A 15,076-nucleotide genomic window follows, 5' to 3' on the forward strand; every position below is an offset into this window, starting at 1 on the left:
ACCCTCAATAGGCAGCTGTAATCTATGTTGAGCTAAGACAGTAAAAAACCAATGTGACAGTCAGGACTTCCCTGGTGGCCCAGTAGTTAAGACTCAGCTCCAAATGCAGGGGACACGGGTTTGATCCCTAGTTGAGGGGACTAAGATCCCACATGCCCTGCAGTGTGGAGGAGAAAAGCAAATGTTGCAGTGATCCATCAGTACCATTTCTAGAGCCTTGCACAGTTGTTTAGTCACTTAAGTCATGTCTGACTCTTGCTCCTCTGTCCATGGGATTTTCCAGGCAAGAATACTGGAGTGGGTTGTCATTTCCTTCTCCAGGGGATCTTCTGACCCAGGGATCAAACCCACATCTCCTGCATTGGCAGGCGGATTCTTTTACTGCTGAGACACTAGCCTTGCCCTTAAAAAGGGCTCAAATAAATATTTGTTGAATGAATGAATTTATTCTATGGATACACTTGCACACTCTCATTCATTCATTTGAAGAGTTTTGTTGGCTTTTCCACTACCTCATTATCATTCTTGGTGATTTTCAACATCAAAATAAATTATCCTGTTCTCCCCCTGGTCCTTCCACCTCAGCAGCCCAACTCTCCAAATTCCACATCTAGGAAACATCTTTGATTTCTCTCTCCACCTCCCACGTCCAAGCCATGTTGGCTCTAACTCCAAATATACCCAACATTTGAACACTTCATCCCATGTCTACTTCCACCACATTTACTGCCCACAGTGCCCTGATGGGTCTCTATTAAAATGCTCCAGTCACACTTAAGTTCAAACTGCTTACTGTGGCCTGTGCACAAAGCTCTGAGTGATCTTGCCCTCTCCAGACTCATGTTCACACTGCCATCACCTTGGGTTCTTATTCCTATCCCAGGACCTCTGCACATGCCTCAGCCTGGGATGCTCTCTCCCCGGCCAATTTGGATCTCATCCTTCAGGCTGCCTAAGTATTGTTCAGTCCCTCAGTCATGTCTGACTCTGTGACCCTGTGCACTGCAGCTCACCAGGCTTCCCTGCCCTTCACTGTCTCCTGGAGTTTGCTCAAACTCACGTCCATTGAGTCAATGATGCCATCCAACCATCGCATCCTCTGTTGCCTCCTTCTCCTTTTGCCATTGATCTTTCCCAGCATCAGGGTCTTTCTCAGTGAGTTTGCCCTTCCCATCAGGTATCACTTGCTTAGAAATCCTGACCCTCTGTAACCTACCCTCCTCTGTCCCTTGATACTATTGTTGTTGAACCCCTTTCATAGCAACAGATTATTTGTTTACTTGCCTTCCCTATCCCCCTCCTCCCATCTGCCACCGCCGCCAGACCCAGCTGCCTGCACACTCAGTAACAGACACAGCTTTCTCCCACATAGTAGACAATCAAATATTTTTTCAGGGCTGGGAATCATAATCAAGAATGTTGTGTTCTGTGAGAATCTCCACATTTTTAGAAAAATGTGAAGAACTTCAAGTAGGGCAACAGTTATCTGTAATGTAACACCAATGAGATAAGATTTTGAAAACACAAGGTTCATGGTTAGAGTTAATCTCTATTGGGGAACATGAAAAATTTCATTATTACAGTTTTATCACATTGTTTTTCTTCATACAAAAGTGGATTTGAATTATAGCAAAAGGCCTTGCTAAGATAGGTTAAGCATTCTGACAGTTAATCACTAGGAACTCTCACTAGGGAGCTTATGGACTCCTCATTTCTGGAAATCTTAGAAAGTGTCTTTTGCAAATGAACAGTGGAATATTTCCATTGTAAAATCCATTTCATCTCATTCTCTGACTTCCTGACACTCTTCTTCCCTGTCATTTTATTCTCTCTACCAGCTCTGCAGACAACTGGAAACTTTACCAAAATGTTGTTCTTTACAAACTAAATCTCTTCCAATCTGACTATGCACATCATCACCAACCAGTAGAAGTAGCTCCATCTTTAATGAAAATGAAGAAACAAGAGCCAGATTCAAATGCAAAGGCCAGTATCACTGCAAGAGAGTAGGGGTTTGGGCAAGTTGGTGGGAAAACTCTATTTCATTTCCATATATACCAATATCTCTGCTCACTGCCTTAATACCAAGATACTGAGCTTCATTTCCAGTTGCACTTCAATGTTGAAATCGCCCAGAATGATGACAGAGACAATAGTGAAGCAAGGAACCTCTTCAAATGAATTAGTAGGAGAATTCAAGTATATCCATGGAATACAAGAACAGGTCTGTAAGTCTTAGAACTTTTTATGTCTAAGTCCCATGTAATCAGGAGTTTGCTTATACAACTTTCAAAAGTACTAGTTAATCTGTTCATTCAGTGGATGGAGACTATGGCCCAAACATTGTTTTAGGTCTGAGAATACAGAAGTGAACAAGGGGAATCTGGAGGGTAGATAGACAATGCATATATTTTTAAAAGAGAAATTCAGATGGTAGATACTGGGAGCAAGTAAAACCAAGATGATGTGCTAGAGTTGATTTGGTGGGGAGAAAATTCTTTAGTGTGGTAAAGAGGGAAGGTCACTGGAAAGATGACATCTAAGCCAGTACCTGAATGATAAGAAAACCTGCCAGATGAAGAGTTGGAGAAGACAGCTCCAGGAAGAGGGAGTAACAAACAGAAAGACTCTAAAGCATGGTTTGAGAGCCAAGGAAAGGGAATGGGTTTTATTTGGAATATAATGGGAGGCCATTAGAGAGTTGATGTTTTCTTTTACTTTTTTTGGACTTGGTTTTGATTTAGGTATAGTGAATTTACAATAATGTGTTAGTTTCAGGTATAGAGCAAAGTGATTGGTTCTACATATATATGTATATTCTTTTCTCCTTTTCTGTTATAGTTTATTACAAGATACTGAATATAGTTCCCTGTACTATGCAGTAGGTCCTTGTTGGTTATCTATTTTATATACAATGTTGTACATCTGTTAATCCCATACTCCTAATTTATCCCCCCACCCCCCCACCCAGAGAGTTGATTTTTAAACAGAGTGTTAGTGACACCTGATTTGTGTTTTAAAGGGATATCTTTAGAGACCTCTACTCTACGTAGAGAATGAACTAGAAGGAAGAGAGAAGAAAGGAGCCTATTTCAGTAGTCTGGGCAAGCAAAGATGGTGGTTTGAACTGGGTCGTAGCTGTGGAAGAGGTGAGAAGTGATTGGATTCAGGACATGTTTTGAGGTAGATCTAACACGGGATGAAGGTGGTAAGAAGTTTTGATTATATAAATACAGATGTTTCTATTAATGTTATAACAATGCCTCTGAAAAACTTCACATTCTGCAGAAAATGTGTGCTAAAAATAATAGGGCCGATACTTTGGCCACCAGATGGGAAGAGCTGACTCATTAGAAAAGACCCTGATGCTGGGAAAGATTGAAGGGAGGAGGAGAAGGGGACAATAGAGGATAAGATGGTTGGATGGTATCACCAACTCAATGAATTTGAGTTTGAGCAAACTCCAGGAGATGGTGAAGGACAGGGAGGTCCAGTGTGCTGCAGTCCATAGGGTCACAGAATAGGATATGACTGAGCGACTGAACAATCAACAATGGGAAATGTAACGTTAGGGCAAACCACTCAAAACCCAAGGAACATGGTAACCAGAACATTTAAAAAGCAATACCAATTCTAATGGGCTCCCCTGGTGGCTAAGATGGTAAAGAATCTGCCTACAATGCGGGAGATTGTAGATTGTAGATTGTAGATTGAGATTGAGATTCCATCCCAGGGTCGGGAAGACACTCTGGAGAAGGGAATGGCAATCCATGCCAATATTCTTGCCTAGAGAATTCCATGGACAGAGGAGCCTGGTGGGCTACAGTCCATGGGATTGCAAAGAGTCGGACATGACTGAACGACTAACACACAGAATTCCAGTTATAGTAATAGTAGAGTTATGCCTTGATGGCATTTATGCTTTGTAGCCCAGCCAGTTAATCCTTCACAGTCTTAATCCCTGAGTCAGCTTCTTTCTCCAAGACATGAGTTCTTGAGGGCATTCACTTCTAATAAAGACCATCCTCAGGTTTCCAGGTGGCTCTAATGGTAAAGAATCCGCCTGCAATACAGGAGACAAAGGAGACACAGCTTTAATCCCTGGGTCGGGAAGATCCCCTAGAGAAGGAAATGGCAATCCATTCCAATATTCTTGCCTGGAGAATCCCATGGACAGAAGAGCCTGGCAGGCTACAGTCCATGGGGCCAGAAAGAGTCAGACATAATTAAGCACACATACACACAGTGAAATGAAATAAAATGAATCAGAACGTAGTCTTCTTTGCTGTGCGTGGACTTTCTCTAGTTGCAACGAGCGGGGGCTACTCTCTACTGCAGTGTGCAGGCTTCTCCTTGCAGTGGCTTCTCTTGCTGCAGAGCATGGGCTCTAGGTGCACGAGCTTCCGTTGTTGCAGCTCGTGGGCTCAATAGTTGTGGCACACAGGCTTAGTTGCTCCACGGCATGTAGGATCTTCCCAGACCAGGGTTCGAACCCATGTCTCCTGCATTGGCAGGCAGATTCCTATCCACTGTACCACCAGTGAAATCCAGGGCATAGCCTTTTTATTTGTTATTTTACCATGCGAGAAATGCCTTTGCAGCATCTTCATCTGTACTCATTGCTTGGACAGATAGCTTACCACAGAAGAGACCACAGCCTCTATGCAGAGCACTAAACCAGGCACACTAGTACTCATAGAAAGTCTCTCTGTAGATTTCCGGCTTTTTGCTTAGGGTCTTTGTACATTGCCCAGGCCTTTGTAATAGTGAGGATGTTTGCCACAGATCACTTTAAAATGTTAATGCACTAGAAAAACAGTGTGTTAACCAGCACAATTTCTGTGTTATCCCAATATCAGTCCCTTATTACTTATTAAGTAATTTCCAACACACAAAGACACACTGTCAGAAAGAGGCTATACAAAAGAAAGCTTTTGGAGCTTTTATGCAAAGGAGTGATGTGATCTGATTGCTGCTTCAGAAGGATCCTGCTGACTGCTGAGAGGACAAACAATGCCCCGAGAGGCTATTGCTCTGGTCCAGGTGAGAGGTGATGGTGGTTCCGATTAGGAGAATAGCAATAAAGATGGTGAGAAATGATTGCATTCACTCTGGATATAATTCTCTGGGAGAGATGATAGCATTTGCTGATAGAGTGGGGATTGAGGGCAAGAGAAGAATCAAGAATGACTTATCCAAAAGTGAAAAAGAAGTGAAGACCTTCTTAGACAAACAAAAAGTGAAGGAACTGTGCTTTCACTTTTGGAAGATAATTTCACAGGCTATGGAATTCTAGGTTGGTAGAATTTTATCCTCAGCACTAAATATTTCACTCCACTTTCTTCTTGTTTGCATGGTTTCTGAGAAATCAGATATCATTCTTATCTTTGTACCTCTTGCAGGTAAGGTGTTTTTTCCCTCTGGCTTCTTTCAGGAATTTTTCTTTATCTTAGATTTTCTGTCCTTTGAAACTAATACACCTGGATGTGGTTTTGTCAGCATTTATTCTGCCTGGCGTTGTCTCAGCTTTCTGGATGCGTAGGTTGGTGTCTGACATTAATTTGGGGACATCATCATTGTTTCAAATAATCCTTCAGTTCCTTTGTTTCTCCTGATATTCCCATCATTTGTGTATTATTACCCTTTTTGTAGGTGTCCCACAGTCCTTGGATATTTTGCTGGGGTTTTTTCCCACTCTTTTTTTCCTGTTTTCTTTAGAGGTTTCTACCGAGATATCCTCAAGCTCAGAGGCTCTTTCCTTAGTTGTATTCAGTCTATGAATAAGCCCACCAAAGGCATTCTTCATTTCTGTTACAGAACTTTTGGTCTCCAGCATTTCTTTATGATTCTTTCTTAGAATTTCCATCTATCTACTTACTGAACCCATCTGTTCTGACACAATGTCTACTTTATCCATTAGCACTCTTATCAACATAGTCATAGTCACTTTAAATTCCTGGTCTGATAATTCCAACATCTGGTTCCGATGGTTGCTCTGTTTCTTCAAATTTGTGTTTTGATGTATTATTTATTATTATGTCAGTGTTTTACAGATGCCCTTTATCAAATTAAGGGAGTTCTTTTCCATTCTGAGTTTCCTGAAGTTATAAAAGCTTCAGAATGAATGTGTATGAATATGTGTTGAAATTTATTAAATTTTTTTCTGTGCTGAAAGGATCATTTAAAAACAACAAAATATGTGTTTGGTCTTGTAGTATGCCTTGGAATTTTTTCATGAAATTTAGACATGATGTATGAGATGAAAGGAACTCTGATACACAGAACTTTAGTGATATGCAGATAAGGTGTTGGGAAAGGGGAGGCATTCTACAGTCCTAGGATTAGGTCTCAGTCTTTTAGTGAACCTTTGCCTCTGGAATATGAACTCACAAGTGTTTCTCAGCTTTTTCTCCCTCCTTAGGTGGGAGAGGAAGGCTAGAGGGGGCTAGAGTTGAGTATTTCCCTTCTCTCAGGTCAGTTAGGCTCCACTAAAAACCTTAGTAGGTTAGGCTCTGGTTAACTAGTCTCTCTTGAGGGTTCAGTTCAGTTCAGTCGCTCAGTCATGTCAGACTCTTTGCGACCCCATGAATCGCAGCACGCCAGGCCTCCCTGTCCATCACCAACTCCCGGAGTTCACTCAGACTCATGTCCATCGAATCAGTGATGCCATCCAGCCATCTCATCCTCTGTCATCCCCTTCTCCTCCTGCCCCCAATCCCTCCCAGCATCAGAGTCTTTTCCAATGGGTCAACTCTTCGCATGAGGTGGCCAAAGTACTGGAATAGTAGATCTTGTTAAAAAAAAAAAAAAAAGAGTGCTCCAGTGTTTTTCAAAATGGTTCCTTTTCCCCTCCCCCTTTTGGAAGCACAAGGGAATTTTTCTCGAATATTTACTATGAGAACCTGGTCGAGTTCCTGGAGGTAAAACTCATAAAATGTGGACACTCACTGCTGACGAGGTCCCCCTGGAGTATCTAATCTCTCAGACTTGCCCATACTGACCCTCCAGCAATTTGTTGATTACAGTTCAGGTTTTCCTGCCCGAGCACCACTTTCCTCAGTGGTTTCTGCTCCAGTAAATTGTGGTTCTCTGTATTCCCCTGTCAGTCTCTTCTATTTGGGGGCAGCAGTTTGCCCTGTGACCTCACTGGTCTTATGAATCTAAGAAGAGTTATTGATTTTTAAGTTTGTAGCTTTTTACTTATTGTTAGATTGCATTGGTGACTTTCAAGTTTCTAACAGGTCAGACCAGAACTGGAAGTCTTTTTTTTAATGAGCACATACACACACACACACACACACACACAGTGTGTGTGACATTATGCAGATGGTATGCTGCAGAGAAATAGATGTGCAAGAGAGGAGGGGGTACTTACAGGTCGAAACACTTCAGTAGGATGTTTCAATTGGAGAGATGCAAGCAAGTTACCTGGGCAATTCAATTGCTCCATGCAAGTTATGGGGCAGATAACACATTTAGCCTTATGTTGTGACCAGCAGTTACCCACATCTAACTCCACCAGGCCAAAACACAGTTATACTTTTGCTCACTTGAGGAACTGAACTAGCTCTTAGGTGGATTGTGTAGAACTATCAGCTTAAAAGATGCCTGTTGAGCTTCCCTTGTGGCTCAGTGGTAAAGAATCTGCCTGCCAATGCAGGAGACATGAGTTCAATCCCTGATCCGGGAAGATCCCACATACTTCAGAGCAACTAAGCCCATGCATCACAACTATTGAGCCTGTGCTCTAGAATCTCTGAGCTGCAACTGCTGAGACCAGGTGCCACAACTACGGAAGCCTACGTGCCCTATAGCCGGTGCTCCACAACAAGAGAAGCCACTGCAGTGAGAATCCCGTGCAGCCCAACTGGAGAGGAGCCCCCATTGGCCGCAAGCCCGCACAGCAACGAAGACCCAGCACAGCCACAAATAAATAAACGAATTTATTTTTTCCAAAAAGTTTCCTATTGAGCAGCAGTGAAGATCAGGCACAGCAGGGGTGAGCAGCCATCCTGATCAACTCTGGCACATTTGTGAACACACCCTAGGGACTCCCAGAAATATTTGGGGGGGAAGGGAGCAGACCTGGAAAGGATTTGAGAGTCCCGCAAATGTGGGTGGCCAAGGGAGCTAGTGTCATTTGGGCAGTGATGTCAGTGTGACTTCATTTGTACCCAGAGATTGATGAGGTTCTGGTCAAGTACCCCTAGGTCAGTGCTTCTTAAACTTTAATATGCAAAACCTGAAAAACTAGTCAAAACACTGGACCCCACCCCCCAGAGAGTGTGATTCCCGAAGTCTGGAGTAGAGCCTGAGATTCTGCATTTCTAACAAGCTCCCTGTGCTGCTGCTGCAGCCAGTCTTGATACAAGGCTGGCCTGGAAGCAGTGGGGCCACAAAGAAACACTGATCCCAGCTCCATGGTAGGGGAAGCGGCAGGAGTCAGGAAAAGCTTCGTAAGGAAAGCATGTGAGCTGCAAAGATGCGTTAAGTCAGGCACACCAAGAACAGAAGGAGAGGGAGGGCACTTCTGGTGGTGGTGTCAGGAGAAACTATATAGGTCACGTGGCGATCGACATTGATTGTTAACACAGCTGTAATGAACATATCCACTGTGCTGCCAAGCATTACAATGAAACACTGATTTTAGATAATGCAGTCTTCATGAGGTGTTAGCTTTACTAAATAAATATGGTAGGAAACTATTTGAATAACACTTGACCATTTCTAAACTGTGAATTTAGATTATGGGAAGCAATTCACTTATAAAAGAGGAAAAGAGGGGTGACACAAATGTGTTTCATTTCCCACCATAAACTAAAATAAATTTTTAAGAAATACTTGAGATAAATATCCACTGTCTCCCCTCCCCCACACCCGCAGAATACCATTGCTTATCTAATAGCTGCAGGCTCTACCCATCTGATAAAAAGGGAATTTTTACTGTACCTCTCTGTAGATTGACATTCTTTAGTTCACTTTAGTTTTGTTTTGTTTTTAAATTAAGCAAAGACCAACAGTTATTATCAGTCTCTCCGGAGGTTTACACAGATGAACAGTGTTCACGTTCAAACGATCACAGTTGACCTGTAGTTATCTTGTTATAAATCAGAACACTGTGTGAAATTCCAGTTGAGTTTTAAATGCCTTTTAGTATTTCTTTAAAATATATTTCATAAAGGAGGGATGCTGCATCATAAATCATGTACATATTTAAAATTTTGCCAAATTGCACTCCAAAAATGTTGAGCTCACACTACCACTCAGTACAATGGTGTGTGAAAGTGTGCGGTTTCCCCATATTTTTGTTAATTACTAAGTGTTGTTAATCTTTAAAATGTTTGCCAATCTGATAGTTGAAAGTGGGATCTCATTTTAATGTATATTTCCCTAATAACTAGGGAACTGAAACATCTGTTCTCTTTTGTTGGCTCTTAATGTTTCTTCCTCTTGTATTTGCTTCTTCATATCCTTTGTCAAGTTTTCTATTGACTCACTTGGCTTTTCTCAAAGATTTGTAGTTCTTTTTCTATTCTAAATTGTAGCCATTTGTGATAAGTGCTGCAAGAAGTTTCTCTCTGCCCTTGGTCTTGTAACTCTATGTTGGTTTTAGGTATGCAGGAGTTTTCTGTGTGTCAATGGAAAAATCTTTCCTTTTATACCTCCTGAGCTTTGTGGCATGCTTGAAAGACCTCCCCCATCTCAAATGATACTTACTGTAATATATTTCCCCTATATACGTTTCTACATATTCTTTTTGTAGTTTAATAGTTTAATTTTTATGTTTCTATCTTTAACTCTTCTAGTATTTACTTTTCATAAAACATAAGAAACAGTTGGAGCACAAGTAAGCTCAGTTTTCAACATAACGATGTTTGAAGTGCATATTAGAGGAGAGGTCTGGGCTAGGGATGTAAATTTGTGTCAGTTCAGTTCAGTTCAGCCACTCAGTCATGTCCGACTCTGCGACCCCATGGACTGCAGCATGCCAGGCTTCCCTGTCCATCACCAACTCCTGGAATTTATTCAAACTCATGTCCATCGAGTCAGTGATGCCATCCAACCATCTCATCCTCTGTCGTCCCCTCTCCTCCCACCTTCAATCTTTCCCAGCATCAGGGTCTTCTCCAATGAGTCAGCTCTTTGCATCAGGTGGCCAAAGTATTGGAGTTTCAGCTTCAGCATCAGTCCTTCCAATGAATATTCAGGACTGATTTCCTTTAGGATGGACTGGTTTGATCTCCTTACAGTCCAAGGGACTCTCAAGAGTCTTTTCCAACACCACACTTCAAAAGCATCAATTCTTCTGTGCTCAGCTTTCTTTATAGTCCAACTCTCACATCCATACATGACCACTGGAAAAACCATAGCCTTGACTAGACAGACCTTTGTTGGCAAAGTAATGTAATGTCATTGTTACATAGAAGATATTTATGACTCTGGAGGTGGGATTATCAAACAAGAGATTATAGAATCAAAGGAGAGAGCCCCAAACTAAGCAATCCCGTTGAACAAAGGAGATTGGGAAAAAAGAGGCAGTGAAGTCAGAGGAAAACAAGAAAGAGTGGTGCCATGGAAACCCAGAGGAGGATGTTTGAAGAACGCAAGTGATCAACCCTGCTAAACACCTGTAAGAGATCAAGTAGGACAAGGACAGAGAGATGTCTCTGAATTTAGTAATGTTGAGATGATTGGTGACCTCAACAAGAGCAGATATGTTGGAGCAGTAAGAATGGACACCCCCTTGGACTGAGTTTAGGAGGGAAAGGAAAGGTAAGAAGTAGAGATAGTGACTAATCATGGACCACAAGTCTAAGAAATGTTGCTTCGAAGGAGAACAAAAGAATGGAAATGGAGATGGGTGAGGTGTTAAAAATGGGAGATACATGGGCATATCTGAATAATGATGGAAATGATCCAATAGAGATTGAGAAACTCAAGTGGGAGAGAAAGGGGATAACTGAAGTTTAACATAGGCCTCTAAGTTAATTTGTTTCCAAATGAATAACCCGTTGTCTTGATACCATCAACTGATTCATCCATTTGTTCCCTGCTGATTTGGAACCTTAAAAAATATGAAATACTCCTTTGTATTCCATAGTCTGTCCTACTGTTCTTCCATGATTTGGCTTCCATACTAAGACCATTTTCAAGTTATGCCCATTGTGATTGACCTGTTTTATCTCAGCAGTTGTTCTTAGCAGACTAATTTTGTTCTAGCAATGCAGTATTCTCTTGGACATCTCTCAGGATGCAAGGTAGAATTTTTAAAACATTTTCCACATGAACTTTCCCCTCAGAAGTCAATTATTTTCTTGTTCATTCTAGTGTTTCTCCATTGTGCTGTTGGTTTTCCTGAAACGTCTACTTACAGGCCATTTGTATGAAGGACTGAGATGGCTACATTTTGGTAAACTGATTTGTAGTCTTCAGCAGTTGTGAATCACTCTTCACCGGACAGGTTTTCTCTGGAAATGTGACAGAGCTGTGCAGGTGAACAGTTAGGATGTGCCGACAGGAGGATTCCTGTTTATGAGGCATGCGTGGGGAACAGGTGGCAATCAGAGGTGGGGAAAGTGTCTTAGTGGATGTATCAGGGTTTAGAGGATTTAACTGCTATTCCAACATGTCCTTTGTTCTCTACAGCCTTATGGTGGTCTACAAATTACCTGGACAATCCCCACTTATCTCTCCAACCACAGAGTCAATGCTGGGCTCCCTTTCTGTGCACAAGAAGGGCTTTATTTAGAAAGCTGCTCTCACTGGCCATGGCCAGGGCTAAACACTACAGCAAGACACTGTGCACAGAGTTGGAGAATGGCCCAGCCACTTTGGCAGACCTTTACCTATCTTCTCTACTTTCTGTTTCATGACTCACTCTAGCTCCTAAGCCCTGTGAATTCTGAGCTTTTCAGGGGCTCTATTTGGAAGCTTCATAATCATTTCTCCAATATCCTTCTTCCATTCCTGTGTGAGCAGGATGTGGGTTCCAGAGTATAATTTCCAGAAATTTCCTATTGTTTCTGAAAGGTCAGATAACAGTGGTTTAGTGTACAGTCCTATAGAATCGGACGGCCTGGCTCCAATAAGCTCTTAACCTCTCTGTGGCTCTGTTTACTCGTTTTTAAGTTGGATAATAATAGTGCCAACCTTGCAGAATTATTTAAGTGGTTTAATACACATGAATTGTTTAGTGCCGTAGCTGGCCCACTGGAAGTGCTGAATGTATGTGTGTGTGCTGTGCTCAGTCCTGTCTCTTTGTGACCCCATGGACTGTCACCTGCCAGGTTCCTCTGTCTATCGGATTTCCTAGGGAAGAATACTGGAGTGGGTTGCCAGTTCCTTCCCCAAGGGATCTTCCTGACCCCCATCTCTTGTGTCTCCTGCCTTAGCAGGTGGATTCTTTAGCACTGTGCTATTTGAATTTCACATTCCCTTGATTTACTTAGAGTAAGTATAGTTATAAGAAATCCTAGAGATCATCTAATAGAGCACTCTCCTTTTAAAAATGGGCAAAGAAATGAGAAAGAACTTCTCCAAGGCTATAAGTCTATTTAGGGGAAGAACTTGTACAAAAGTCAAGATCTCTTGCATCTTAGTCCAATTCCTCTCTTACTGAAAATAAGTAGATAAATACTTACCATAGGTACCAAAGTTATAAACGATGTATGTCTGGGACCATTCTATGTCCCTTTTCTCCTCTGAAAACAGAACAGTCCTTCCTTGTATTTAAAGCCCCTCTTTCCACCTGGATTTTGATCCCATTCTCTCCTCCTGCTTTCTCTAATATTTTCTTATTATTAACAATACCTTCTTTTTGTGGTAGATTCAATCTCTTGCTCTGAACTGGTCTTTAATCCTTTCCACTGGTCTTTAATCATGTTGAAATCTATCCCAAGTCATCCAAGCCCTGATGCTCCCACTCCTGGATTCTGCTCTATCTTTCCACTCTCTTTCACCTCCAAACTCCTGCAAACTCCTCTTCACATTGTGGGTACTTTCTTCTTCTCCCATCCCACTGGAGCCTGCCTCTGGCCTTATCACTCCAGCAAGCATCTCTCACTAAAATCACTTGTGACTTCCATGCTACTAAATCCAATTTTCAGGCATCAGATTCTCCCACATCTCAGCAGATGGGACCCAGGTGATGGGTTCCACCATCTTGAAACATGGTCCTCTTTGGGCTGTAGGGTCCCGACACTTGTGATGTTTATCCTCTCTCCTTTGCCATTCTTTCTCTGTAATGTCTGTTGGCTCATCACTTCCACCTGACTGGTAAAGGTTGCGGTTACATGAACAGGTCTTGCTTCTTTTATTTTCCCTTATTTTTTTTAGAGTGCTTTAGTTCTTTTCTGTGTTTGAGTCTCTACTCTCCCTGGGTGAGTTAGAGTCTAAGGCTTTAATGACGGCTTATATAACATTAGCTTCCATGTTTCTGTCCCCAACTCAGACCTATCTGCCTATGGACTACTGTCATCCTTTCTTGGACAGCTCAAAAATTCCTCAAAATCAACATGTTCAAACAGAAATCTTTGATTTCCTCTCCTAAAGAAGACACACTAGCGATATTTCATAGCTCTGAAAGGCACACTAATCAATGAAGTTATGCACCCTCCAAACCTAGGAGTTATCGTTGAGACCCTGTATCCAATCCAGTATCAAATTTGTTTTCTAAAGACATCTTGAATCCATCCACTTTTCTCTGCTTTCACCTCAACTCCCAGATGCAGCTACCATCCTCTCTACCCTAGACCACAAAGTGATCTCTTCACGGCCACGTGCTCCCTCCATTCTTTCTTGATATTGCAGTCAGACCAAGGTTTTCAAAATGCGTGTCTGGGGACGTCCCTGGCAGTCTAGTGGTTAGGACTCTGTGCTTTCACTATCAGGGGCATGGGTTTGATTCACTTCTGACTCCCTCCTCTTCCCCATTTTCAACACACATCTCCATAAAACCATTTAATAGCTTCTTCTTCTTCTTCTTAGGAAAGAGATAGAGTTATTCCATAGGGCTCAAAAAGCCCTGCTGGCTCTGGCTCCTGCTTACTTTTCCAGCTCACCTTGCAAGGCACTCCCTGCCACTGTCTCCCTACCTTTTTCCCTGTGACTCATATTTGCCAGGCCCCTCCCGCCACAGGGCTGCTGAACATACTGTTTCCTCTGCTTGGACCAGTCATCTCTCCCTCTTCGCGTAGTTAACTCCTTCTCAGCCTCTGGGATCTCAGCTCGAGCCTTATTTGCACAGGGAAGACGACTTGGCCTTCGCTGATGAATTCAGGCATCCTTATCACAGCCTCGCCTGGCACCAGATACTGATTCATTACCTTTGTGGTCATCTATTTATTTGTGTGAATACCTGAATAATTTCTCTCTCCCCTCACTACTCACTCATTCACTTAGCAAATATTTACTGAAATCCTAGTAATACATATACCAGGCATGATTTTAGAAGGGGCCACCAACTATAAACAAAGAGCTCTGCAATATGACATCCAGAGGTGAAAAGTACCCTGAAGAAATAGGAAGTGGGAGAAGAGGACAGAGAGTATGAGAGGCTGCTGGCTTGGATAGGATGGTGAGGGAAGGCTTCTCAGAGGCAGTGACGGAGCCCAGGTTTCATTGAAGAGGAGGGCAAGTCAGGAGGTGGTCTGGAGGATAAGCATCCTGGGTCAAGGACCAGTCAGCAGTGAGTGGGGCTGGAGTGAAGCAAGGTTGGGGCAAGGTCAGGAAAAAACCACCACTAGAAGCTTTTCAACAAGGAATGACAGTGTTTCATGCACATCCTCAAATGATCACTGTGGCTGTCTGGGGTGAAGAATTAGAAAGGTGAAAGCTGGAAGTACTGAGTTCTGAAGCTGTGGTCCTGCAGAGAAATGATGGGGGTTTGCAGGAGAGTGAGCAGGGCCGAGGTGGTGACAAAGGACGGAGGTGACCAAGAAAAGGACGGGATTGGAATGTGTTTTGACGCTGTGTGTGTCAAGATTTGTTGATGGTTTCCTCCAACCTCTTCAGCGGTTTCCTTCTCACTTACAGGAAGAGTCTACAGCCTAAGCATGGCCAAGGAGGCTTTCTGTGC

The sequence above is a fragment of the Bubalus kerabau genome, chromosome X, assembly GCF_029407905.1.
Source record: "Bubalus kerabau isolate K-KA32 ecotype Philippines breed swamp buffalo chromosome X, PCC_UOA_SB_1v2, whole genome shotgun sequence".
Lineage (NCBI taxonomy): Eukaryota > Metazoa > Chordata > Mammalia > Artiodactyla > Bovidae > Bubalus > Bubalus kerabau.